The sequence below is a fragment of the Staurois parvus genome, unplaced genomic scaffold, assembly GCF_062004578.1.
Source record: "Staurois parvus isolate SC_StPar_1 unplaced genomic scaffold, SC_StPar_1.0 ptg000390l, whole genome shotgun sequence".
In the NCBI taxonomy this organism is placed as follows: domain Eukaryota; kingdom Metazoa; phylum Chordata; class Amphibia; order Anura; family Ranidae; genus Staurois; species Staurois parvus.
The window spans coordinates 295,156-322,328 of NW_028318186.1; the positions used below are offsets into that span (position 1 = coordinate 295,156).

The following is a 27,173-nucleotide window of genomic DNA, read 5'->3' on the forward strand; positions in this document are numbered from 1 at the left end:
TGGTGCTGCCAAAAATTGATGACGTGAATAAGGCAGGATTGTGAAGAATAGGAGAATTTTCTTTGGGAAGATACAACTTTTAAAAGTCTAGTAAAGTGACTGTCAAATGTGTTTGCTAAGTGTAAATGCCTTTTTAAAAAAAAAAAAAAAAAATCAACATTTCTAAGTAAGTTTATGATCTTGTATTGGGCTGCGTTCATAGCTGCCTTGGACCGCATACGTAGGCAGCAGGTTGGACACCCCTGTTTTAGCGCATTGAAGCTTAAGTCTGGTACACATGTTGAGAATATTGGATGAAAAATACTGCTATCGGAGTGATCATCCAATAATCTGATCGTTAGCACACAGCTTTCGAGAGCCAATCACGACATTTCATGCGAAAATACCTGAAGGGGTGAGCACGAAATCTGTGCATGCTCAGAAACGAAAGAATACATTACAATATAATGCAATACATTTCAATACTTCCGAAGTTGTATTCTGTCTTATGAGAATTTTTGTAACTTTAGTAACCTATTCAATTTCGATACAAGACTAGCATGCAAAAAAACAAACAAACAAAAAACAACGGGCGATCATTCTTCTGATATTCTCATGTGTACTAGGCTCAACACTCCAGAAATGACAGCCAACACTCTAGCATTTGCAGAGAGATCAGCAATGGTATCCTACATATTTCCCTCTTCACAGGTGTACTTTAAAGGATAAGTTCAACTTTGGAACATGTTACATGTTCCACCCGTTTTTAGGGTGGAACATGTAACATGTTCCCATAGCAAAAGCTGCCACCCGCCACCCCCCCTCCCTCTAACAGATACTACGAGGAGAAGTCTCTCCGTACTATCTGTCAGATTTGAAAACAGCACAGCCGTGAATGGCTCTGCCCACACGGCCATGTCACTCATTCACAAAGTTCTGTGAATGAGTGCCTACAAATCCCAAGTCTTGGTGGCTGTCGGCTTGTAGTTTTCTATGAACAACCACGGTGCTGTGGAGTACCACATTCAGGCTTCCTGTCAGAATACAGTATCTGCTTGACCGTACATCCCATATGGCAAGCAGATATTCTGACAGGTCTGCAGGAGACCTGCATGGCATCAGCAATCTACTGATCACTGGTACAATGCTTTCCAGGCTCCTTTGGACAAAATAAATAAATGCACATTTTTTTTACCTGCAAAATAATGTGCATTTATTATTTTTGTCCAAAAGGTGAATTTATCCTGTAAAATGAAACTTCTGCTGAGACCTTTTTGAATTTGGAGAGCACAGAGAAAGGTCAGATCTTCTGTCATGTTTTTACTTCCGAGACACCTGACAACTGTTTTTCTCAGAACACCATGAAGGAGTAGATAAAATATTGTGAAGCAAACATTGGCAGCCTATATACACTTAAAGATCTAGCAACATTCTATACACTAAATACTAGGGAGGACCATTCTTATGGCATCATCAAGAAACCAGCCAAAGTTTTCTGGACCTTGGTTGTTAAAAGGGTCCTGCAAGAACCTGAAACATTGATAATAAAGTGTACTTCCTCTTGCAGTTACTGCCTGAAGTGTGAAACAGTCAAGTTTCCAGGGACAAACATTGTTAGGGACAAAACCTAAGCATGGGGACTGTACCTGGAAATGACTTGGAAATCAGATGTAGATGACAAGCTCCTGAGATCCTAACCCTTCCAGAAACACCCCGTGTGCTCCTCACCTTCGCTCTTCAGAATTCAGCTCCACAGCGGCAGCCACCACCACCAGCCTGTCTCAAACCAGCCCGACTACTAGTGTACTGTTTTGTCAAGACTCGGCAGCACTCCCCACCTTATCATTACCTCTGCTGTTACTAGGCAGGTCTGCAGTGTAGGCGTCTTAAACAATGACACACTATGTAAATCTGTCAGGTCACTAGAAACTTCTATGATCACCTTGTACCCAAGTTTTAGTCTTCGGACTATACTTTCTTCAGCAGGTTGATCATACCAGTGAAAACAAGAGATGCTAATGATGCAAGCTAGCAATTATCATGGCATTACCATCCCTAGACCTTCCTGCTAGAGAACTTTGTGCCCCTGACACTCAAGCTGAAGTATCAGGCTCAGGAAGGGAAGAAAAGAGATATATATATATATATATGTATATATATATATATATATATATATATATATAGGTAGGTAGGTAGTGCTACCCTTGGAGGAGCCACTTATATTTTTGCCCAGGTTTCCCCCTTTCTTCGTCCCGCAGCCAGGCACAAAGTATTTTCCACAGACAGGTACACACACACCTTCGCTCGTTGTCTTCAATGACCAGTCTAGGGGATGTTTGTTATATTATAGAACTGGGGATAGAGATGGGGAATTCAGTAAGATACTCCAAATGTAGGACTATTTACACTGAGGACATCTAGCTGATCCCTTAGTTGAGCACTGTTGAAGTCCTGGCTGAAATCAGATTGCAGACTTTTCAATTTGTAGTAACAAGTAGTTTAGGAGTGAGCAAAGTCCCTTTAGCGGTAGTAGTCATTGCAGGGCTGAGCTCCTCAGGTACAGGCCTGTTCCGGCAGCCTGTGGCAGTCTAGGAGTAATAGAACTGAGCAAAGTCCTTTGCAGGAGCATCAATTGGACAAGCTCTTCAGAACACTAGCCAGTGTTCCCTTTTTTCTCTCAGACCCATGCTGACTGTCAAGCACTAGAGGGGTAGAAAGCACACACAGTCCCCAAGATCTGTAAGGGTCAGATCACACTATAGAAACGCAGAGTTATTGACACATTCCGGTGTATTTTTTATTTATTCCAGTTAATTTTTCCCCTCTCTTTTTCTTCAGTTTTACCATTTGCCAACCGCGCTATAGCCGAATGACGGCTACAGCGTGGTTGTCCAGTTCTCGGAGGGCGTGATATGATGTCCTCCCAGAACGCGCCCTCCTGCGCGCCCCCAGGGGCGTGCACCCGGCAATCTCTGTGATTGCTGTGTCCTACGGACACAGCTCAACAGGTGATGTGGTAAAAGGCCAATCACAGCGGACTTTTACCACGTGATCAGCTGTGTCCAATGACACAGCAGATCACCAGTAAATGCAGTTGCTAGTTATTGGCTGCACTTTCCTCACGCTGTCACAGTGTGAGGAAAGTATTGCCGATAACCAGCAATTGTCAGAGGACGGATCGGCACTGATCATCAAGGCACTGATCATCAGTGCCCATCAGTGCCACCCATCAGTGCTGCCCAGCAGTGCCACCCATCAGTGCCCATCACTGTTGTATATCAGTGCCACCTCATCAGTGCTGCCTATCAGTGCCCGTCAGTGCTACCTATCAGTGCCACGTCATCAGTGCCCATAAGTGCCGCCTATCAGTGCCTATCAGTGCTGCCTATCAGCAACGCACATCAGTGAAGGAGAAAAATTACCTGTTTGCAAAATTTTATAATAGAAACAAAGAAAAACTTTTTTTTCCAAATTATTTGCTCTTTTCTTGTTTATAGCGCAAAAAATAAACCACCCAGCGGCGATTAAATACCACCAAAAGAAAGCTCTATTTGTGTGAAAAAAATTCTAAAAATGTCATATGGGTACAGTGCCCGGTAGGCAAGTGGTTAAATAGGGACATGTGCATTTTGGTGCGTTCCGGTACATTTTTGATGTGTTTTACCGCATTACAGTACAGTTCTGCGCAGGAAAAATGCAGCCTGTTCTACTTTATTTTCTGCATCCGGAACGCACTGGAACTGCAAGCACTGATGTGAACTATGACATTGACAACCATATAACCTACTTTCTGTGCGAATTGGATGCATAAAAAAAAAAAATCACACTGAAATGCATGTAGTGGGAACTGGCCCTCAGTGTCTGTACTCACAAGTCCAAGGACAGAATATCTCTCTCTCCACTAACACCAGACAGAGCTCTGGCAGACAGCTCAGTGTAGGACCAGGTCACTCTCTCTAACTCCAGGCCCTCAGGACACCTACCTGAGGCCCGAATGGCAGCAAGTGCCAGGTGAGTCAAGCCTGCCTCCAGCCTGGCTTGGTTCAAACCTGTCTGTTGAAAGACTTGAACCTATGTGCTCACAACATAAATACCACTCCAGGCATGCAATGGGGTCACCCTGCCCTGCAATTGGCCAGGACTGTATCCATAATCATGCTGCTCATTTGCCTAGTTCCCTCCCAGGTTCTGGAAGGCTCTCATAGCTTCCTGAAGGTAGCAGAACTCAGACAGACTCAAACAGCACCAGAGCTTCATGAGCAGACCTGACTAATCCATCACAGCACTAACAGGAGGATGATATATATATATATATATATATATATATATATATATATAGGGATTTTTTCTCAGAAAATAAGAAAATAGGTGCAGGAAATTCCCCCTTCTTAGTCACCCCTTGTCTCCACCCCCTACCCACCTCCGAGCACCCTCCCTTGGTTCCACCCCCTACCCACCTCCGAGCACCCTCCCTTGGTTCCACCCCCTACCCACCTCCGAGCACCCTCCTTTGGATCCACCCCCTACCCACCTTCCAGTTCACCCCTTTTAGAGAATACAGAACAAAGTATCATTTTGTGGTGCTGAGTAATTTGCATGGAATCTGTGAATGATAACAAGAACAGCAGTAAACTAGATCCTTTGCAGTCAGCAACAAAAGACCCCACAGCAACAATAGACTCCCTCAGCAACAATATACTGCCCCAGGAACAATAGATCCTTGAGCAACAAAAGACACCCACAGCAACAATACCTCGCCCAGAAACAATAGACTCCCCCAGAATCAACAGATCCCTGAGCAACAAAAGACCCCCACAGCAACAATACATCACCCAGCAACAATAGACTCCCCCAGAAACAATAGATCCCTGAGCAACAAAAGACCCCCACAGCAACAATACATCGCCCAGCAACAATAGACTCCCCCAGGAACAACAGATCCCTGAGCAAAAAAAGACTCCCACAGCAACAATACATCGCCCAGCAACAATAGACACCCCCAGGAACAATATATCCCTGAGCAACAAAAGACCCCCACAGCAACAATACATCACCCAGCAACAATAGACCCCCTCAGGAACAATAGATCCCCGAGCAACAAAAGACCCCCGCAGCAACAATACATCGCCCAGCAACAATAGACTCCCCCAGAAACAAGAGATCCCTGAGCAACAAAAGATCCCCACAGCAACAATACATCGCCCAGAAACAAAAGACTCCCCCATGAACAATAGATCCCTGAGCAACAAAAGACCCCCACAGCAACAATACATCGCCCAGCAACAATAGACTCCCCCAGGAACAACAGATCCCTGAGCAAAAAAAGACTCCCACAGCAACAATACATCGCCCAGCAACAATAGACACCCCCAGGAACAATATATCCCTGAGCAACAAAAGACCCCCACAGCAACAATACATCACCCAGCAACAATAGACCCCCTCAGGAACAATAGATCCCCGAGCAACAAAATACCCCCGCAGCAACAATAGACTCCCCCAGAAACAAGAGATCCCTGAGCAACAAAAGATCCCCACAGCAACAATACATCGCCCAGAAACAAAAGACTCCACCATGAACAATAGATCCCTGAGCAACAAAAGACCCCCACAGTAACAATACATCGCCCAGCAACAACAGACTCCCCCAGGAACAATAGATCCCTGAGCAACAATAGACCTCCACAGCAACAATACATCGCCCAGCAACAATAGACCCCCCATGAACAATAGATCCCTGGGCAACAAAAGATTCCCACAGACACAATACATCGCCCAAAAACAATAGACTCCCCCAGGAACAATAGATCCTTGAGCAACAAAAGACCCCCACAGCAACAATACCTCGCCCAGAAACAATAGACTCCCCCAGAATCAACAGATCCCTGAGCAACAAAAGACCCCCAGAGCAAAAATAGATCTCCCACACAACAATAGACCCTCCCACAGCAACAATGGACCCCCACAACAAAATACCACTTCAGCAACAGTAAATCCCTCCCAGCAACAATTGACCCCCCCCCCCCCAACAATAAAAGATCCTCCACCAGCAACAGCAGACCTCCATATATCATTTTTACTTATGTGAAACAGTACAGGTATAATTGTTTCATAGATCCATGAGCAACAAAAAACCCCCACAGCAACAATACATCGCCTAGCAACAATGGACTCCACCAGGAACAATAGATCCTTGAGCAACAAAAGACCCCCACAGCAACAATACCTTGCCCAGAAACAATAGACTCCCCCAGAATCAACAGATCCCTGAACAACAAAAGACCTCCACAGCAACAATACATCGCCCAGCAACAATAGACTCCCCCAGGAACAATAGATCCCTGAGCAATAAAAGACCCCCACAGCGACAATACATCACCCAGCAACAATAGACTGCCCCAGGAACAATAGATCCATGAGCAACAAAAGACTCCCACAGCGACAATACATCGCCCAGCAACAATAGACCCCCCAGGAACAATAGATCCATGAGCAACAAAAGACCCCACAGCAACAATACATCACCCAGCAACAATAGACTCCCCCAGGAACAATATATCCAGGGGCAACAAAAGACCCCCACAGTAACAATAGACCCCAGAGCAAAAATAGATCTCCCACACAACAATAGACCCTCTCACAGTAACAATGGACCCCCGCAACAAAATACCACCCCAGCAACAGTTAATTCCTCCCAGCAACAATTGACCCCCCCAGCAATAATAGATCCTCCACCAGCAACAGCAGACCCCCATATATCATTTTTACTTATGTGAAACAGTACAGGTATAATTGTTTCATAGATCCATGAGCAACAAAAAACCCCCACAGCAACAATACATCGCCTAGCAACAATGGACTCCACCAGGAACAATAGATCCTTGAGCAACAAAAGACCCCCACAGCAACAATACCTTGCCCAGAAACAATAGACTCCCCCAGAATCAACAGATCCCTGAACAACAAAAGACCTCCACAGCAACAATACATCGCCCAGCAACAATAGACTCCCCCAGGAACAATAGATCCCTGAGCAATAAAAGACCCCCACAGCGACAATACATCACCCAGCAACAATAGACTGCCCCAGGAACAATAGATCCATGAGCAACAAAAGACTCCCACAGCGACAATACATCGCCCAGCAACAATAGACCCCCCAGGAACAATAGATCCATGAGCAACAAAAGACCCCACAGCAACAATACATCACCCAGCAACAATAGACTCCCCCAGGAACAATATATCCAGGGGCAACAAAAGACCCCCACAGTAACAATAGACCCCAGAGCAAAAATAGATCTCCCACACAACAATAGACCCTCTCACAGTAACAATGGACCCCCGCAACAAAATACCACCCCAGCAACAGTTAATTCCTCCCAGCAACAATTGACCCCCCCAGCAATAATAGATCCTCCACCAGCAACAGCAGACCCCCATATATCATTTTTACTTATGTGAAACAGTACAGGTATAATTATTTTATACTACATTTTCAGTTTCTTGCATAATCCCCATCATGACCAGTTCAGCCTGCTAGAGACCATACACAATAATGGAATCCAGTTAAAAAAAATGATAAAAAAGTTTGATAAAAGTAAAAGCAATCCGTTTACAGGCGGGTCAACAGATAATAAAACTGGGGAGTGGCTCACATTCTATTTCCAGGATGAGGAGGTTTCATAAAAGTCTTGGAGACGTCAGTCTAAGGTCAATTATCAGGTCAGATTTATGCTACTTAAAGTGGTTGTAAACCCTGACATCTCCCCACTGCAGTGACTGGCCTCAGTTGATACACAGAGATTAAACAAATTATTCTACATAAATTGTACCTGTTTATCTTCGGTCTTCTCTTCCCTACATCAGTTCAAAATGCTGAATTTATAAAGAGATCACAAAAAAGGGGGTGGAGAGCTGGAGAGATGGAGAGCTGAAATCACACTCTGCAGAGCTCAGTGAGGAGAGTTCTGAGAGCTGATTGGAGAGAAAAGACACCCCCTCCTTCACACAGCATACAGGAACAGAGCTGTCAATCTCCTAGAGGTCCATCCCTTGTCACCATTTTTCTCTTGGTGTCAGGAAAACTTGTCAGAAGTGACTCATGCAGATAGCAGAGGAACGAGGCAGCAGACAGAAATTACACTTAGTGCTCTGGATAGAGACATACGACAGAAGGAAAGGCTTTGTTCATATTTCATATCTGAGGTTTACAACCACTTTAAGACCGGGTTCACACATATACGGTGAGGTATATCGCATGTGATTCGCACAGGAACCGCACCACATTCCTGAGTAAGTCACATGTGATAGGAGCCATACATTTTGTTTGGTTCTAATCGCACCAAAAATGTGCAGGACCCTTTTTTTTTGGTCTGCACTATAATCAGATCCCATAGGTATTCACACCTATGCGATCCGATTCTGCACATCGCACCTCGTTTTGCGGACCGATTTTGGGGTGTTGTTAACATACACACCCGCAGCGGTTTGCATGAACGGGGTGCGATAGTGATGCGGTGCAGAATTCGCACAGAAAACACTGCAAATTCCTCACTGTATCAGTGTGAACCAGGGCTAAATGGTATGACTACATGTCTATGGCCTTTGATCACCACTGTTTTTTTTTTTTTAAATTATATAAACACTGAGCATCTTGATAGCATCAAAAAGACTGAACATCTTGAAAAAAAAACAATATTTTTTAGTTTCTGCTGTAAAACTTAAAAAAAATAAAAATAAATTTAGGTCATACATTTAGGTCAAAATGTATTCTGCTACATGCCTTTGGTATTTGATCACCACTGTTTTTTTTTTATTTTAAATCATATAAACAAAGACTGAACTTTTGAAAAAAAAAAAAAAAACAATATTTTTTACTTTCTGCTATAAACCATATCCAATAAAAAGTGTAAAATGTATTCTTCTACATGCCTTTGGTATTTGATCACCACTGTTTTTTTTATTTTAAATTATATAAAAAAAGACTGAAATTTTGCAAAATAGTATTTTCTACTTTCTGCTATAAAACATATCCAATGAAAAATACGCAATAACATTTCTTCATAAATTTAGGCTATAAAACAAAAAAAAAAAACAAAATACAATTTCTTCATAAATTTAGGCCAAAATGTACTCTGCTACATGCCTTTGGTATTTGATCACCACTTTTTTTTATTTTAAATTATATAAACAAAGAAGACTGAACTTTTGAAAAAAAAAAAGCAATATTTTTTACTTTCTGCTATAAAACATATCCAATAAAAAAATTAAAAAATCAAATTTCTTCATAAATTTAGACCAAAATGTATTCTGCTACATGTCTTTGGGAACAAAATCCCAATAAGTGTATATTAATTGGTTTGTTATAGTGTCTACAAACTATGGTATAAATACTGGAATTTTTATTTAGTTATACTGGTAATGGCAGTGATCAGTGATGTATCCCCTGCCCCCCTTGCTATTGTATAGCACTGAGCAAATCCTTTGGCGCTATATAAATACTGTATAATAATAATAATAATAATAAAATGTATAGTGGGGCTGTGATAGTGTGGTTGGCAATCTGACATTAACTGACACTGAGTGAGAACTAACTGACACTGACATCACCAGTGACACAAATACAGTGATCAGTGATAATACTATACATTGTCACTGTACTAATGACACTGGCTGGGAAGGCGTTAACATTTCAAGGTAACCAATGGGTTAAGTGTGTGCCTAACAACTGTTAATGTGTGTAATGTGTGCTGCTACTTACTAAAAATGTGTTTCTTCTCCCTACTTTGCAGACTGACAATTGATGACCTGTAAACCGCTGGACCTCACCCACTGTTTCCCAGCTCCTGAGGCTGCATAGCATCAAATAACAGAACTCTATCATTGGCTACATTCTATATAACTACACAGCTCTGTTGTACAAGGCAAGAGGTGCAACAGGGCAGCCGCTGTCAGATTGCAGACCTTAGATCCCCTGACACTCAAGCTGGAGTATCAGACTCAGGCAGAGCCAGAAAAGATAAGGAAGAAAACTATTTTTTACATATGTAAAACAGCACAGTTATAATCATTTATACTGAATATAAAATGCATAAACGTAATCCTGACCGGTTCTCCTCCAGCCTGCTAGAGAGCAAACACAATAAAGTAATCCAGATAACGATCACAGAAGTTGATGAAAGTACAAGTAATCTATTTACAGACAGGATGAGCGATTGTAAAAATGGGCTGGGCTCACAATCTATATCCAGAACAAGGAGCTGTCATAAAAATCTCAGAGAGGTGCTAATCTAACGTCAATTATCAGGTTAGATTTAAATTGCCTAAAGCAGAAGTAAACTTATACTGTAAAAAAACTGTTTGCAAATTTTCATGGTGGAAAAAGGAATGACTCCTCTGCTATAAACGTTTCCCCCTGCCTGCTAGAAGGTTTTTACTATTTCTAAGGGCTTTGTTTCTCAGAGAATAGGAGCAGGACCCCCCCCCCCTTGTGAGTCACCCCTTGTTTCAGCCCCCTACCACCTCCAAGCACCGTCCTTTGGTTCCACCTTCTACCCACCTCCAAGCACCATCCTTTGGTGCCCCCGCCTATCCACCTCCTACCCATCTCCAAGCACCATCCTTTGGTTCCACCTCGTACCCACCTCCAAGCACCATCCTTTGGTTCCACCTCGTACCCACCTCCAAGCACCGTCCTTTGGTTCCACCTCCTACCCACCTCCAAGCACCATCCTTTGGTTCCCCCTCCTACCCACCTCCAAGCACAGTCCTTTGGTTCCCCCTCCTACCCACCTCCAAGCACCAACATTTGGCTCCATCTCCTACCCACCTCCAAGCACTGTCCTTTGGTTCCCCCTCCTACCCACCTCCAAGCACCATCCTTTGGTTCCACCTCCTGTCCACCTCCCAGCACCATCCTTTGGTTCCCCCTCCTACCCACCTCCAAGCACCGACCTTTGTTTCCACTCCCTACCCACTTCCAAGCACTGTCCTTTGGTTCCACCTCTTATCCACCTCCAAGCACCATCCTTTGGTTCCCCCTCCTACCCACCTCCAAGCACCATCCTTTGGTTCCACTTCCTACCCACCTCCAAGCACCATCCTTTGGTTCCACCTCCTACCCACCTCCAAGCACAATCCTTTGGTTCCACCTCCTACCCACCTCCAAGCATAGTAATTTGGTGCCACCTCCTATCCACTTCTAAGCGCCATCCTTTGGTTCCACCTCCTACCCACCCCAAAGCACTGTCCTCTGGTTCCACATCCTACCCACCTCCAAGCACGGTAATTTGGTGCCACCTCCTACCCACTTCTAAGCGCCATCCATTGGTTCCACCTCCTACCCACCTCAAAACACTGTCCTTTGGTTCCACATCCTACCCACCTCCAAGCACCGTAATTTGGTGCCACCTCTTACCCACTTCCGAGCGCCGTCCTTTGGTTCCACCGCCTACCCACCTACAAGCACCGTCCTTTGGCTCCCATAGAGAAGCGGTGTTTCCCTTCCTTTTCAGGCTGTGGTGCCACTCGGTTGAGCGCCATCTGCAGCGGAGAAAACAAATCAATCATACCTACATACGGAGGACTGGATGGACACGCTGGGACCTATAGGTGCTGTAGAGGTGCTGAGGGGTCATGCTGGAATTTGTAGTGTCTCTACAGATCTCAGCAGGATGTAACTTGCAGTTTTCTCAAACAACTCCCAGTTCATGCTGGGTCTTTCAGTTCTTATACAGATAAAAAGAAGCAAATCTCATATACATAGTCCCCTATATTATCCTAAGGATGATATGTGGAAGCAAAGGTCACCCATACTTCCTAGCCACACAGGCAATACATGTGCACAGCCATAGATGTTACATAATGGGTGTGACAGTACATTCCTGAAAAGAGTTTATATTGGAACACAACAGGAAGTGACACCATAAGATAGCCAAACAATACCGCCGAGGTCAAGAAAACTTCTGCGTTCTTCCAGAGAAAATAGGATTTATTTCGAAAAAAAAGCTTTTCTTTGGCTGTCGTGCTTGGAAAAACGTTTGCAGAATAGTTAGTACTGAGTAAGTTCAGGAAAACAATGAACATTATAGTATTTTACTACCAAAAACAAATACAACTGTCAAAATAAAATTTCCAGTTAGCAAAGTCCTGAAGTCATGACAAAGAAAATCTTTGGAGCCGACAGTACGTAAATATGCGGCCTCTTGGCGGCCGGGCCTTGACAACCGAGAGGCCACATATTTGCGTACCCGATGTAAACAAACATGTGCCGAGAGTGGCCGCCCTGCGCACTCCCGACACAGTAGCCGACGCCTCACGGAAACCTATCACAAGTAGCAATCAGGAGCTTTCCGATCATGTGACCGTTGTGATAGCCAATCATGGCGGTCACATGACCCTGAACCCCGCCCCACCTCCTGGCGTCAGAAACCCCTTAATCCCCCTGGCGGTATTACCGAGTGTAGCTCAGGGTTAACTTTCAAAACCAATACACTGGGATTACCCTGCAGCATTGCTCTGGGATCTCTTCTGCACTTACCTTGTCCTTCGCTCCCGCAATGTCCCTCCTGCAGTGTCCCCGGCCATCTCCTCCGGCCGATGTCGGCATCTGTCTTCCGGGTTCCGTTCCCTGAGAGCTTAGATACGTGGGGGACTGAACCGGCGGGAAATTCAAAAATTTTAAAACTGACATTCACTAAATACACTAAAATCACATAGTAAAACATTACTGTATCAAACTATTTCACATACATTTTGTCCCTAGTGCTTTGTCCAGTGCCCTACCTGTATTTTTACTGTTCTTTCTGCCTGGAAACTGAGCAATGTCCATGGCGTCCAAAAAGCGTCCCTTTAGGTCAAAAGCGGTTTTAGACCATGATAGATAATGATTCGTGGGGAAATTCGTCATCAGACACTGAAAACGATTTTGCGACTTTGCTCAGTTACGTGCGAATTTGGCGCTATATTTCAAATTTCAGTGTTTTTGGTTTGATTATATTATTGAATTAAATGTATTATTATTATATTATTTTTTATTATTTATTATATTATAATTTATGATTTCGCGTTTCAAACTGTATTTCAAACTTTATCCTACCCGGGATGTTTACTAGACTCTTGTTCGGACAGATTTCAGTGAGTTATTTCTAAGAATTACAGGCCTAAAATAAAAAACCAACATATTTCCATTAAAAACAATGTACCACTTTGAGCACAGAAATACTGACCTAATCAGACCGCTCGGGAGGTTAAAGGGTTGGGAGGTGCCGGTGCCAAGGGATTAACATACCTCCCAGCTGTCCCTCATTTGAAACCAAACTGCTAGAGAGTGCAAGTAATCAGCCCTGGGCCAATCAGCACTGTCCAGACAGAGGGTCAGGGGTTATGCAGCTTCATAGGACAATCAGGGGAGAATGAAAACTCCTCCTACAAGCTTTAACCAGTTCTGTGCCAGACAATGATAAAAGTCACAAGACTGCTCTAACTGCTGGTGAGAAAAAGTATTTAGCAGTTTATATTTACTAAAATAATTGCATTTTCATGAAGTGTGTATTGTGGGAGTCCAGATATAGTGAAAGCAGGGTCATGGGCTTCGTAACACTTTAACCACTTCCTGTCTGGCCCATGTATATAAATGGCCGGACGGGAGCAGTGCAGGAGCGGGTGGACGTTTCTAAACGGCCTCCTCCCCCCCTGCTTGTGCGCGCTCCCTGGGAACGCACAGCACCCCGATCCGATAACCGCTGTGTTCTCTGGACACAGTGGAACACAGATCGTTGTACAGGACCTTTGTGTGAGGTCCCGATCACGTGATCACTGATTGTCCAATCAGTGATCACATGCAGAGTAGTAAGCAAGATGTCACTTCCTGACATCATTGCTTACTATGTGTGAAATCTGTGAATGATCACAGAGGTCACATGGTACAAGGCAATTTACAACAGCCTTGTACCATGTGACAAGCTGTGACCAATCACAGCTCTCGCAGTATTTCTCAATGGCTGCAAAACTGCAGCCAGAGAGAAGGCTAAGTGATTGCTTTTACAGCCTTTATGGGTGTAAAAGCAATCAATGTAAAAATAAAAAAATAAACAAATCTTCATCACCCCCCACAAGTAGTACAGTGTCACTATGGTGACACTGTACTGCTAGGGTGACAGTATGTAAAAAAAAAACAAAAACATAAATAACAATATAAAAAAAATAAAATAAAAATGTAAAAAAAAATTAGAAAAAATATAATTTTTGGTTATAAACTAATTTGGGTTTTTTTTTTTTGCTAAAAAGATAACTGCATAAATTTTGGCCAAGATTTAGGAAGAAAGATTATTTATTTGCAAAAACACTTTTTTTTATAAGAAAAACACTTTTTTTCAAACTTTTTGGACTTTTATTTATATAGCAAAAAAAAATAAAAATCCCAGTGGTGAATAAATACCACCAAAATAAAGCTTTATCTGTCTCAAAAAAATGCTAATAAATTCATATGGGTACAGTGTTGCATGACCGCGCAATTGTCATTCAAAGTGTGATAGCGCTGAAAGCTGAAAATTGGCCTGGGCAGGAAGGGGGTAAAAGAGTCTGGACTTGAAGTGGTTAAAGAAAAGCAGGGCAAAGATTGAGGTAAACCTATTATTTTTGAGCATTAATGGGTTTTGGGTTACCAAAAGCTGCCTATGCAGGGTGTCTGTAGATCAAAACAAACCGTGCAGTTCTGACTGAAGTTGAATAATGTCCTTCTGTAGGTGTAGGCCATATATGTACCTCCTGAAGCCTTACTGACATGATGTCAGGACATTGCTAGGACGTTGCTAAGTGAGGCCTAGTCATTACTGCTCACCTCTCCCACCACTGCGGAGGGCAGTGATGGAGACAGGAAGTACCGGGGATGGGGTAAGTGCAGCGTACAGGCACAGGAACCACTGACCTTCTCGGGAGATGGAGCAGCGAGGAAAAGGCACACACTTGAGCTCTGCTTGAAGTTGCTGATCAGTAACAAGCACAAGAACAAAGTTTAGCTTCATTTGAAGGTTTTTTGATGTAAAACTTCAGCCCCACCCCTGATTAAGTCATGTGATTAATGACGTAACATATTGGGAGGAGACTGGTGAGGTCATAGTGTAAACCTGAAGTGAAGCGCGATAGAAATTGCGGAATCCCTGAGGTTTTACGTGATACTGAACTGTTTTTATTTGAGTGTAAACATTTTAAAAACATGGTTCTACATGGGAGCATGGGACTGACCATTCGAGAACTCGGGCACTGCCCTAGGGCCCGGGGTCAGAAGGGGGCCCCATAATATGCCCCTGGTACCTTTTATAGGCTTTTTTGGGTGTGTTTTGAGTGTGGGCAAGGACACAGGGGCCCCATGATCCCCAATTGCCCGGGGGCCCCATGAGTTGTCAGTCCGCCCCTGCATGGGAGTACTGCACTATGGTGGTCCTTGATCTCTTTTGAACTTATTTTAGTTACCATATGAGCAGCTTGGCCCCTTAAAGGGGAATGCACCTACTGGCTGATGCGGCAAGGAGAGTAAGGCATGGGTCGATTTCTGAACGATTTTTCATTCGAAAATCGGGCCTAAGAATAATTGACCAATTTTCGCTCTGTTAGTGAGGCAATGGCACCAGCCGATTTTCATGGTTCCTCCCCATTTCATTTATCGGGCATGCTGGAAAATTCGTGAAAAACGACTGACTTTCGAAATCATTGGTGGCACCATTGGATTACAGAACGAATGACATTTTTGATTTTCGATTGAAAAATCGTTCGAAATTTGATCCATGTATGGCCCGCTGAAGCTGTGGAGGATATTCTGACCCCCCCCCCCCCATATAATCCTGGATGTAAGGGACATGCGTATTTGACCTACAGATTTTATGGGTCCATAATTTAAGGTGAGGGCATATTTTGTACTGAGGCGTCCTGAGTAGAATCTGCCTTGCAGCACTGGGGTTGTGGTATCACAAGTCGGATATATTTCCTAAGAAGCAATTTAAAGTGGAGTTCCACTCACCCTGTCAAAAAATGAAAGTCAGCAGCAACAACAACAACTGTAACTGCTGACTTTTGAAAAAAAAAAAACAGTCCCGTGGTGTGTCCCCCACAGTCCGTTTCACCGGCCCTCCTGTATTCCAGGAGGCCGACATCTTCAATGTGGGCCCCCGGCTGTGACTGCTTGCGGCTTCACAGCCTGGTACCCACTGCGCATGAACAAGAAGTGCTGCGCTTCATGAATAGTCCTGTAGTCTTCTGGGACCTGTCACATGTCCCAAAAGACTACATGGAGGGAGGACACCTTCCACTTCCGATTGCCTAGGCGATCGGACCGGACGTGGGAGCGGGTACCTGTCAAATTACTCACTCCCCCCCCGCCCCCCAAAGGTGCCAATCCTTAATGGGGAGTGGGGGAGCAGTCCTTAAAGCGGAACTTCCCCTTTTGGGTGGAGATCCGGTGTAAGGACTTTTTTGAAGTCATAAAAGCACATTGTTTGTATTGCTGTGATTTGATTCACTTGTTATTGATTTTAGTCACATATGCACATTAGATTTATATTGCTGTGATTTGGTTCACTATATTGTTATATATATTTTATTGCAGGGATTCAGTTCATTTATCTACACAGTTTGTCACAGATCTTTACATATCACTACTACAGTCATAGCAGCGTGTCACTATACTTGTATTATACACTGAATATATAAGCCCAAACCAAGGTATATAAAAGCTCAGAGAAATAGAAAAAAGTATTGCACAATTCAGTATATGATTGCAACATACTAAAAAGTCCCTAAATCTCTGCAAAAGTCCTCATGCACACTTGACGTTTTTACAGCGGCTGTTTTTGGCTTTTGACGTTTTTTTTCTACAGCTAGTAAACCCCCCAGCATGTTATCCTATGTGTCCATGCACACATAGACTGGAATCAACGTTTTTTGGCTGGAAAAAAAAACCCAGGACTAGTGGGCTTCTAGAGGAGTTTTTTAGCTGTAAAAACACTGAACAATGCAGCAAAACGCAGCAAACCGGCATTTTTGGACTTTTTTGTAGCAAAAAATGCAAAAAAACGCAAATGTGAAAAACACCACTAATCGCAGCAAAACGCTAATGCAAAAAACGCTAAAAAAAGCTGAAAAACTCACGTTTTTAAGATGACTTTACACAGCTAACGTTACCAGCGTTATCAGAGCATCCAGTGTGCATGAGGGCTTAGAAGTGGATGGTGCCACTAGTGGAGTAGTGTACTGGCTTCCCGTTGCCCAACGGATAAAATTCAAAACATTAATAATAACATATAAAGCCATTTATAACTCTGCCCCAAATTACATCACTGCTCTTGTCTCTAAATATCACCCAAACTGTCTTCTCTGCTCCTCACACGACCTCCTGCTCTCTAGCTCCCTTGTCTCCTCCTCCCATGCTCATCTCCAGGACTTCTCCAGAGCTTCCCCCATCCTCTGGAATTCTCTTCCCCAATTTATCAGACTATTGCCTACTCTGCTCACTTTTAGGCGATCTCTGAAAACCTATCTTTTCTGGGAAGCCTATTCTGCCGTCAGCTAATAATAGAATCTTCTACTCTTCCTACCAGTCCATCCCCCACAGTTACTACCTTTTGTACCACTAGCCCCTCCCTCCTAGATTGTAAGCTCCAAGGAGCAGGGCCCTCCTATCCCTCTTGTATTGGACTGTATTGTCGCTGTATTGTCTCCAGATATATTGTAAAGCACTGAGCAAACTGTTGGCGCTATATAAATCCTGTATAATAATTATAATAATAATAATAAAGCGCTGAGCAAACTGTTGGTGCTATATAAATCCTGTATTATAATAATAATAATAATAATAAAGCGCTGAGCAAACTGTTGGCGCTATATAAATCCTGTATTATAATAATAATAAAGCGCTGAGCAAACTGTTGGCGCTATATAAATCCTGTATAATAATATGTAAACGGCGGTCAAGTATGTAAAAATGGTAAAAGCCACATAAAAATCCCATTAAAGCAAACACTGTCATAATAACTAAAAATATGTGCTTCCAAAAATATCAACTTTCCTGTTCAAGTTGATTTTTGTACAGTATCAAGTTGATACTGTGATGGAAGAACTGGAAAGGGGGAGAAGTTGGTAGCAGATCAAACAAAACTACAAAACAAAACGTTGTAGTGGAATGTCGATGCTCTAATAAAGTGGCAAGGACTAATACACTTAATGTAAGATAGAGAAAAGCCTCCCGCGCTGTCACTCTAATATTAATCCTACGGTCTATAAAAAGCAGCTAGCACCTGGCTATATAACCAGATAGTGAGGATGCAATGAAAGGGGATGAGACAAATAAATCTAAATAATTTATTAAGGTGGGAAAAAATGAAATAACCCACAAAAAACAGGACACATGTAAACCACAAATAGCATAAGTACACTATCATAAGTGAAACAACATGAATGGTAAACACATCCCAAACTCAAGACATGCCAAAGTGATAAAGTGAACTGTGCATATGGAAAGGGAAAAAATAATGTAAACAAATATGGAAACAAGGGATAAACTGGTATAATAATGATCAATAAAAAAAAACAAATGTGATATATACCAAGTGCAAAAATAAGCATTAGTGAAACAAATGTCAAAAAGGAATATAAATAAAATGATAAGTGAAACATAAGCACAAAAAACGAACATATTATAAATAATGTGACAAATGGTTAAAAGTCCACAATAGACTCCTATATGTAAAGTCCAATATATCATTTCCAAATAAACTTGATGGGTGATAGTGAAAGTGATCGACTTGAGCAGAAATCCACCACCGGCTAAATTGCCTGCTCACCTCCACACTGCGACCCCAAAGGGCTAACGCACTTCAAAGGCGCTCAACGCTAAACAGATCAGCATCCAATAGGGGTCTTATGCACTATTCCAGGAACCGTCAATCCTCAACAACAGTGGTGGTATCCCCCTCACGGAAAAAAAAACAGCTTCTCACACAATCAAAAAGGAGAAAAGAAAAACACTTCCATAGTGAAGTAATTAATATAATTTATTCCTAATACATTTTGTCAAAAATGTATTCTGCTACACGTCTTTGGTAAAACAAAATAATCCCAATACGTGTATATTGATTGGTTTATGTGAAAGTTAGAGAGTCTACAAACTATGGGACATAAACTAGAATTTTTATACTGGAATTTTTTTATCTATTTAATTTATTTTTTTTATACTACAAGAGGCGTTCAAGTCAAACTGGGACTTTTAATTTTACAGGTATAAAAGGGATGCTAGCATGGTGGTACTACACGCAGTAGTAAGTGGCAAGTGTGTCCTATTACTGATAGGGGGCGCACATGTTGCGGCGAGTCCAGAGACCATTAATCAAGATGGCAGACACCAGTGTTAGTGCGTGCATGGAACAGCATGGGATGATGAAGTTTCTTGTGAAAAACCAGCAGATATCTACAGAAGACTTCAAGCACAGTACGGTGATGAGATGATCAGCTTCAGTATGACATTTGAATGGTGTAAACGATTCAAAGATGGCCGTACATCTGCTAGCCGACCCCAAGTCCCAGGACATTAAAATTCTCATGCCTTAATAAGCACTACTGAGTTCACTCCGACTTTAGAAAAGGTTTCTGTACTGCTTCAAGGCGACTTCTATCCAACTTGTGCCCATAGACTTTACTGGAAGTCACCTCCAAGTCGGATCTGCATTTATATTGCTGTGATTTGGATGTGACATTACAGGAAGATTACCCAGGCATTGTCGCATGGCATGAAAGTTGTACATCAAGACGTACTCAAGTCACATCAAAGCCATACTCAAATTGCATCGTCGCCAGCAGTATCGCCAGGAAGTTGCTTGGCAAAGTCGCACCAGAAGTCGCCCATCGTGACAATGTGAATGGAGCCGAACACGGCTTGCAATTAAAAGCTCATGCTATAATGTATTAATGATTACCAGGGGTGGACTGACCATTTGGAAACTCGGGCACTGCCCGAGGGCCCGGGGTCAGTAGGGGGCCCCATGAGATGCCCCTGGTACCTTTTTCATAGGCTTTTTTGAGTTTGGGCAAGGACACAGGGCCCCATGATCCCCTATTGCCCGGGGGCCCCATGAGTTGTCAGTCCGCCCCTGATGATTACAGAGCTCCATACATTTGTGTTTTTTATATCTGGCTGGGGTTCAGCTTTAACACCTTTCTGACTTGGTCATAAAACAGCCAGACATGCTACTCCTCCACATAAAAAATGGACCTTCTACTGACAGTAGTATTAAAGTTTCAACTTGCTAATGATGACAATGAAATTGCAGAGTGCTTGGCCCATTACAAGCAATATACCTGATCACATATACAATAATTATACAGATTTACAATGCAGGGGGGACTAAGCAAAACATCGGTCTGAGTGTCCTGGTGCAACTGTATTGTAGTCTCAACCCGGGACATCACAAGATAGTTATCATTACCAACTGCCCTTTATTGGTGTTCAATGGTGCTCAGGTGTTGGAGTACAGCCAGGGCCAGTGCTAGACTATTTTGCATCCTAGGCAAGACCAGCTACTTGTGCCCCCCCTAAAAAAAAAGAATTTTAAAAACAGTAGAAATCATTAAATCAACAAAACATGAAACTGCTAAATGTCTTTTACTTTGCAAAAATAAGTGCCATTAGATGGCACCAGCACCAATATTAAAAACAAAATATATATTGCCAAATACAAAGTGACTGTATTAACCAATCACACAGAGAAAAAAAAAAACAGACAGAATTGATTAGCAGCTGGCAGCCAGCTTGCAGTAAGAGACTGAGTCTGAGAGGAACACTGGAAGGAGCGGCAGCTCAGCTGCTACACTGGTCCTAGGCTTCTTTCTCTGTCCTTTCTTCCTCCCCCTGTGCCACCCCTCCCCTTAGCTCATTCATGATGTGGCGGATTGATCACGCGCAATCAATCAGCATCTGCTCTCCTCACCCTGACCATTGTCTGCCCCCCTCCTCCTCCCATCACCTCCATGACCCGCCATCCTCCTAGGCTCGGCTCACCTCTGATGGCTCCTGCTGGGGTACGGAGTCCAGGCTGGGGCTCTCAGTGAGGACAGGCGGCCTCCCAGCACTACACCACTTCCCTTTCCTACACATTGGGCCCCAATCATCCTACTCACATAGGGTTAATCAGCAACCAGAGCACACCCCCGCCTATTGATTGGCTCCAGATGTGTAGAAGAAGGCGAAGCCAGCGTTGGACACGTCCCATTCAGTCACAAGTTGGCTCCTTGTTACAGCTGGAGGATCGTGTGTGCCAGTGTGTGTACCGGAGATGTATGGACCGATTCTCAGATCAGGGACTGCTGACCGCCAGGGGCCAAGGGCTAATGTCATCACTTCCCATCCTAGGTGGAGACAACACTTCACTGATTGAATACTGATATATTTTTTATATATATATAAATATATAAATGTTCAAAATGGTCGTGTGTGGACAGGCTGTGAGACAATTGTGCAGAGTAAAGATGCCATCATTCCCTGTGTATGGTGAGAGGGGGACTCTGCAGAGAAATGAAGAATTCAAACGAGAGGTCCATAGGTCACACACAGAGTGCTGGCCTGTGCTGCAACCAGGAGCCCCTAGGTGGCAGTGCGTCCTAGTTGGCTGCCTGGGTCCGACTCACCTCTTTCTGAGTCAAAGCCAAGGTCCTCCAATCACAATACTGAGTCCATAGGAGGCGTGTCAGACCTCTGCAATGAACCTGCTGCTTCCACACAGACAGCAGGGGCCCCATTCTGCAGCATGCTGGCATACTGTGGCTGCTTTAGAAGGAAAATCAGTTTCAGACCATTCTTCTTTTGATGCCCCTAGATCAGTGATGGCAAACCTTTTAGAGACCGAGTGCCGAAGCTGCAACCCAAAACCCACTTATTTATCACAAAGTGCCAACACTGCAATTAAACCTGAATGCTGAGGTGTCAGTTTTGAAGAAACAACAAATACATTAATATCTGTTGTCCACTGAGCACCAGCACAAGCGGGCAAACTTCCACTGACCACCAGTACAAGGAGGCAAACTTCCACTGACCACCAGCACAAGGGGGCAAACTTCCACTGACCACCAGCACAAGGGGGCAAACTTCCACTGACCACCAGCACAAGCGGGCAAAGTTCCACTGACCACCAGCACAAGGGGGCAAAGTTCCACTGACCACCAGCACAAGCGGGCAAAGTTCCACTGACCACCAGCACAAGGGGGCAAAGTTCCACTGACCACCAGCACAAAGGGGCAAAGTTCCACTGACCACCAGCACAAGGGGGCAAAGTTCCACTGACCACCAGCACAAGCGGGCAAAGTTCCACTGACCACCAGCACAAGGGGGCAAAGTTCCACTGACCACCAGCACAAGCGGGCAAAGTTCCACTGACCACCAGCACAAGGGGGCAAAGTTCCACTGACCACCAGCACAAGCGGGCAAAGTTCCACTGACCAACAGCACAAGGGGGCAAAGTTCCACTGACCACCAGCACAAGCGGGCAAAGTTCCACTGACCACCAGCACAAGGGGGCAAAGTTCCACTGACCACCAGCACAAGCGGGCAAAGTTCCACTGACCAACAGCACAAGGGGGCAAAGTTCCACTGACCACCAGCACAAGCTAAAATCTTATGTTAATAAAAATGTATGTGTTAAAACTCACAGCCAATCCAATATATATATCCTTGGCAGTGCACCGATCGGCCATGCGAAAGCTCGAACGAGTCGCGGCTAATGAGTTGCAGCTCATGATGTCATCACCTGGCTCGTGTGCTGACAGAGAGGGCTCTGCGCAGCAGCTGTGCGTGCCATAGGTTTGCCACCACTGCCCTAGAATGTATTCAGTTGATTGAAACTGAAGGCTCAATTGGGCTTTAAGGCTGCTATTGACTTGAACTGGTAGATTGCTTAAAGCAGAAATCCAGGAAATTTGTTTTTTTTTTTGCACACTACATAAGTTAAATGCTTGTTTTGTTTAAGAGGAGAGGACACCGAAGATATACTCGCATGACCCGACGATGCTCTCTGCACAAGACCAGTCCTTTCAGCTCCTAACCCCCCACCTTCCCCATGGTCCAGCGGTCTTGTAAATGGACTGTTCCTGATGTCATCATGCTCAATGCGTTCTCCACAGACAGATACAGTCCACTGCTGGACCATGGGGGAGTGTGGTTTTCCATAGGATTGGCGGGTGAGGTGAGTATGAGATTAGTCTTCCCCCCCTAGAAATACGAGCAGCTGATCCGTGAACATTATCTGCCCCACTGCATGGTAAAGAAAAAATTAACTTTTTGTTTAAAGCTGAATTCCAAACAGGTATTAAAGCTCTGCGGTCATTAATATACCACCATACATCATTAAATGCATTTTTTTAAATTATGAAAGTGTATGTAAATGTAAATTTGACTTGGTATCAGCCTTCAGTGCCTGTACAGCAGAACGCAGACTGTGAGAGGGAGAAGCAACACAAGGAGTCAATAAGGTGTGCTACATGTCATGAAGCATGCTGATAGGAGGAGAGAGCAGAGAGACAGAGAGCCAGATAGACTCACTCACTTCTTTTAATTACCCCCCCCCCCAGCTTCCCTGACAGGCAGTACTGTGCTGTGGGGCACAGCTGTATTAATCACAGGACAGGATTGACAGAAATAAGAATGCTTTGGTAGGTAAAACAGAGCTCATGCTGTATATTTATTTCTTCTTTGTATTTAGCTGTTTGCCAGGATTCAGCTTTAAACCCTCCAAAAGATTTCCAGGTGTTCATGTATCTGGCAGGCAATGAAGGAATGCCCTGCTCTGACCTCTCTGCTTGTAAACGCCCCAGAAGTATTGGGAATATCATATTTAAAAGTCACTCCCTATTTTTTATTTGTGCTTGAGATTTTCAGACTGTGTATTAGAAGCAGCAGCATGCTAGACAGAACCCACTTCATTTCCTGTCTGGAGGACATCCAGCATCATCTTGCACTTTCCTCCCCAGCTTGACTGTCCCCGACTTGCCCATTTTATTCAGTTCAACCATGAAGGCTCAGTGTCACATGTGGGCGTTCCCTAGGGCCATCTGCAGATGGAACAACCACTCCTCCAGACTGACATCCACCCAACCAAACATTTTAATATTTGCATACGTCCTCCCAAGACCCATCCCTCTGCTTGTAGCCAGGCTGATGGCTTTTATGCCCCATACACACAATAAGAAAATTGTACGAAAATTTTCGTACAAGGACCGATCATCCGATAATCGGATCGTTAGTACACAGCTTTCGAGAGCTGATCATGAAAATTCATGCGCCAATATCCAAAGGGAGAAGCGCCAAAATCTTTCTCGGATCATTAGTACACAGCTTTCGAGAGCCGAGCACAACAATTCCTGCGACAATATCCGAAGGGAGAAGCGCGAAAATCTCTCGGATCGTTAGTAGACAGCTTTCGAGAGCTGATCACGACAATTCATGTGACAATATCCGAAGGGAGAACTGGCAAAATCTTTCTTGGATCGTTAGTACACAGCTTTCGAGAGCCGATCACGACAATTCATGCAACAATATCCGAAGGAAGAAGCGCAAAAACCTTCTACGATCGTTAGTACACAGCTTTCGAGAGCTTTTACGACAATTCATGCTACAATATCCGAAGGGAGAAGCGCCAAAATCTTTCACAGATCTTTAGTACACAGCTTTCAAGAGCCGATTACGACAATTCATGCGACAATATCCGAAGGGAGAAGCGCGAAAATCTCTCGGATCGTTAGTAGACAGCTTTCGAGAGCTGATCACGACAATTCATGTGACAATATCCGAAGGGAGAACTGGCAAAATCTTTCTTGGATCGTTAGTACACAGCTTTCGAGAGCCGATCACGACAATTCATGCAACAATATCCGAAGGAAGAAGCGCAAAAACCTTCTACGATCGTTAGTACACAGCTTTCGAGAGCTTTTACGACAATTCATGCTACAATATCCGAAGGGAGAAGCGCCAAAATCTTTCACAGATCTTTAGTACACAGCTTTCAAGAGCCGATTACGACAATTCATGCGACAATATCCGAAGGGAGAAGCGCGAAAATCTCTCGGATCGTTAGTAGACAGCTTTCGAGAGCTGATCACGACAATTCATGTGACAATATCCGAAGGGAGAACTGGCAAAATCTTTCTTGGATCGTTAGTACACAGCTTTCGAGAGCCGATCACGACAATTCATGCAACAATATCCGAAGGAAGAAGCGCAAAAACCTTCTACGATCGTTAGTACACAGCTTTCGAGAGCTTTTACGACAATTCATGCTACAATATCCGAAGGGAGAAGCGCCAAAATCTTTCACAGATCTTTAGTACACAGCTTTCAAGAGCCGATTACGACAATTCATGCGACAATATCCGAAGGGAGAAGCGCGAAAATCTCTTGGATCGTTAGTACACAGCTTTTGAGAGCCAATCACAACAATTCATGCAACAATATCCGAAGGGAGAAGCATGAAAATCTTTTTTGGATTGTTAGTACTCAGCTTTCGAGAGTCGATCACGACAGTTCTTGTGACAATATCCGAAGGGAGAAGCGCGAAAATCTCTCTCGCATTGTTAGTACACAGCTTTCGAGAGCCGGCCACGACAATGCATGCGACAATATCTGAAGGGAGAAGCGTGAAAACCTTCTCGGATCGTTAGTACACAGCTTTCGAGAGCCAATCATAACAATTCATGAGACAATATCCGAAGGGAGAAGCGCCAAAATCTCTCGGATTGTTAGTACACAGCTTTCGAGAGCCGATCATGACAATTCATGTGACAATATCCGAAGGGAAAAGCGCCAAAATATTTCTCGGATCGTTAGTACACAGCTTTGAGAGTCGAGCACGACAATTCATGCAACAATATCCGAAGGGAGAGGCACGAAAATCGTTCTCAGATCGTTAGTACACAGCTTTCGAGAGCCGATCATGATAATTCATGCAACAATATCTGAAGGGAACAGCTCCAAAATATTTCTGGTATCGTACGATTTTGTTTATGCAGTACAGTAGTCGTCCGAAAATACTATACAAATACATGACATCACTTTTGAAATTCTTTTTTTTTTTGTACAAGAATTTTCGTATCTTTGCTAACCTTTTCACTTTCGATGTGAGACTAGCAGGTGAAAAAAAATGGACGATCGTTCGTCCGATAGTCTCACTGTGTGTACGGGGCGTAAGTAAGAGTGTTGAGGCAGGGTGAATAGACAGGGAAAATATATAACTTGTTAAACGCCAGCTTTAATAACACCATGCATGCACACAGAACCGCCTCACCCAGTTGCATACACCTGTGAGCTGATAAAATTGGCACAGTAATTTGGGTGCACTTGTTTTTGATGACAGCTAAATTACCCCGTGCAATAACTAACTTATCACACCCAAAAAAGCTAATAGTAACACTACGTGACACTTACCCCACCTAAACCACACTATCTATCTATCTATCTATCTATCTATCTATCTATCTATCTATCTATCTATCCATTCAGTCGTATCCAACCCTTGGTGATTGCATGGACTGTCACTTGTAAGCGACTTTTTCCATGAATTCTCTTAGCAATTATTTTACAGGGTAGGTTGCCAGGTCTTTCCCCAACCCCTACCATGCAGGAGATCCCACATGGCCAGGGATAAACCACACTATACCTACCACTAAAAGCTGCATTCTAGGCAAACAGCATAGAGCAGAGGTGCTCAGCCTGTGACCCGCAGGCCACGTGTGGCCCTTGGAGCCCTCTGATGTGGCCCTTGACCTCAAACCTGGGAAGTGCACGTATATTATATCCTTCTGCTTTCAGAAAGTGCACCACACCCACAAGATTTAACAGAAGTCTATGGCAAAATGCAGATAACCACGGGTAAACAGCAGCACATCAGTGTGAAAGCAGCCTTATAGGGGGCTCAGGACAGTAGGGGTAGTTCTGCTTTAGGTTGGTAATTACCACATCAGGTTAGGTTGGTGCATTAACACATCAGTTTCGTGAGTACCACAGCACCCCTCTGGTAACACCCAACACTGGGACAAGGTATGCTTAAGCTATGTTGAGTTCTTGACCATATTTTTGGAAGAAATCTATGGATGCAAATGACTGTTTGCTAAATGTTTGAGACGATGCAAAGAAAATCAGCACAAATAACCAAACTTTGGCTTGG

General features: G+C 43.7%; 2 protein-coding genes across 3 annotated transcripts in view; both read right to left on the reverse strand.

Annotated features, from left to right (window-relative positions):
• The window catches only part of EFHC1 (EF-hand domain containing 1), a 159,679-nt gene that overhangs the window by 88,178 nt on the left and 44,328 nt on the right, over positions 1 to 27,173 (reverse strand). The window lies entirely within an intron of this gene.
• Positions 1 to 27,173, reverse strand: part of PAQR8 (progestin and adipoQ receptor family member 8) — a 101,059-nt gene that overhangs the window by 29,578 nt on the left and 44,308 nt on the right. Inside the window, exon 1 of one of the 2 annotated variants that reach the window (XM_089685993.1) lies at positions 1,626 to 1,760. The exons of the other annotated variant lie outside the window; for it this stretch is intronic. The gene's annotated coding sequence lies outside the window, so the exon portion shown is untranslated. Of the gene's footprint in view, positions 1 to 1,625; positions 1,761 to 27,173 lie in introns of those variants that run through there. 2 annotated transcript variants of the gene reach the window in all.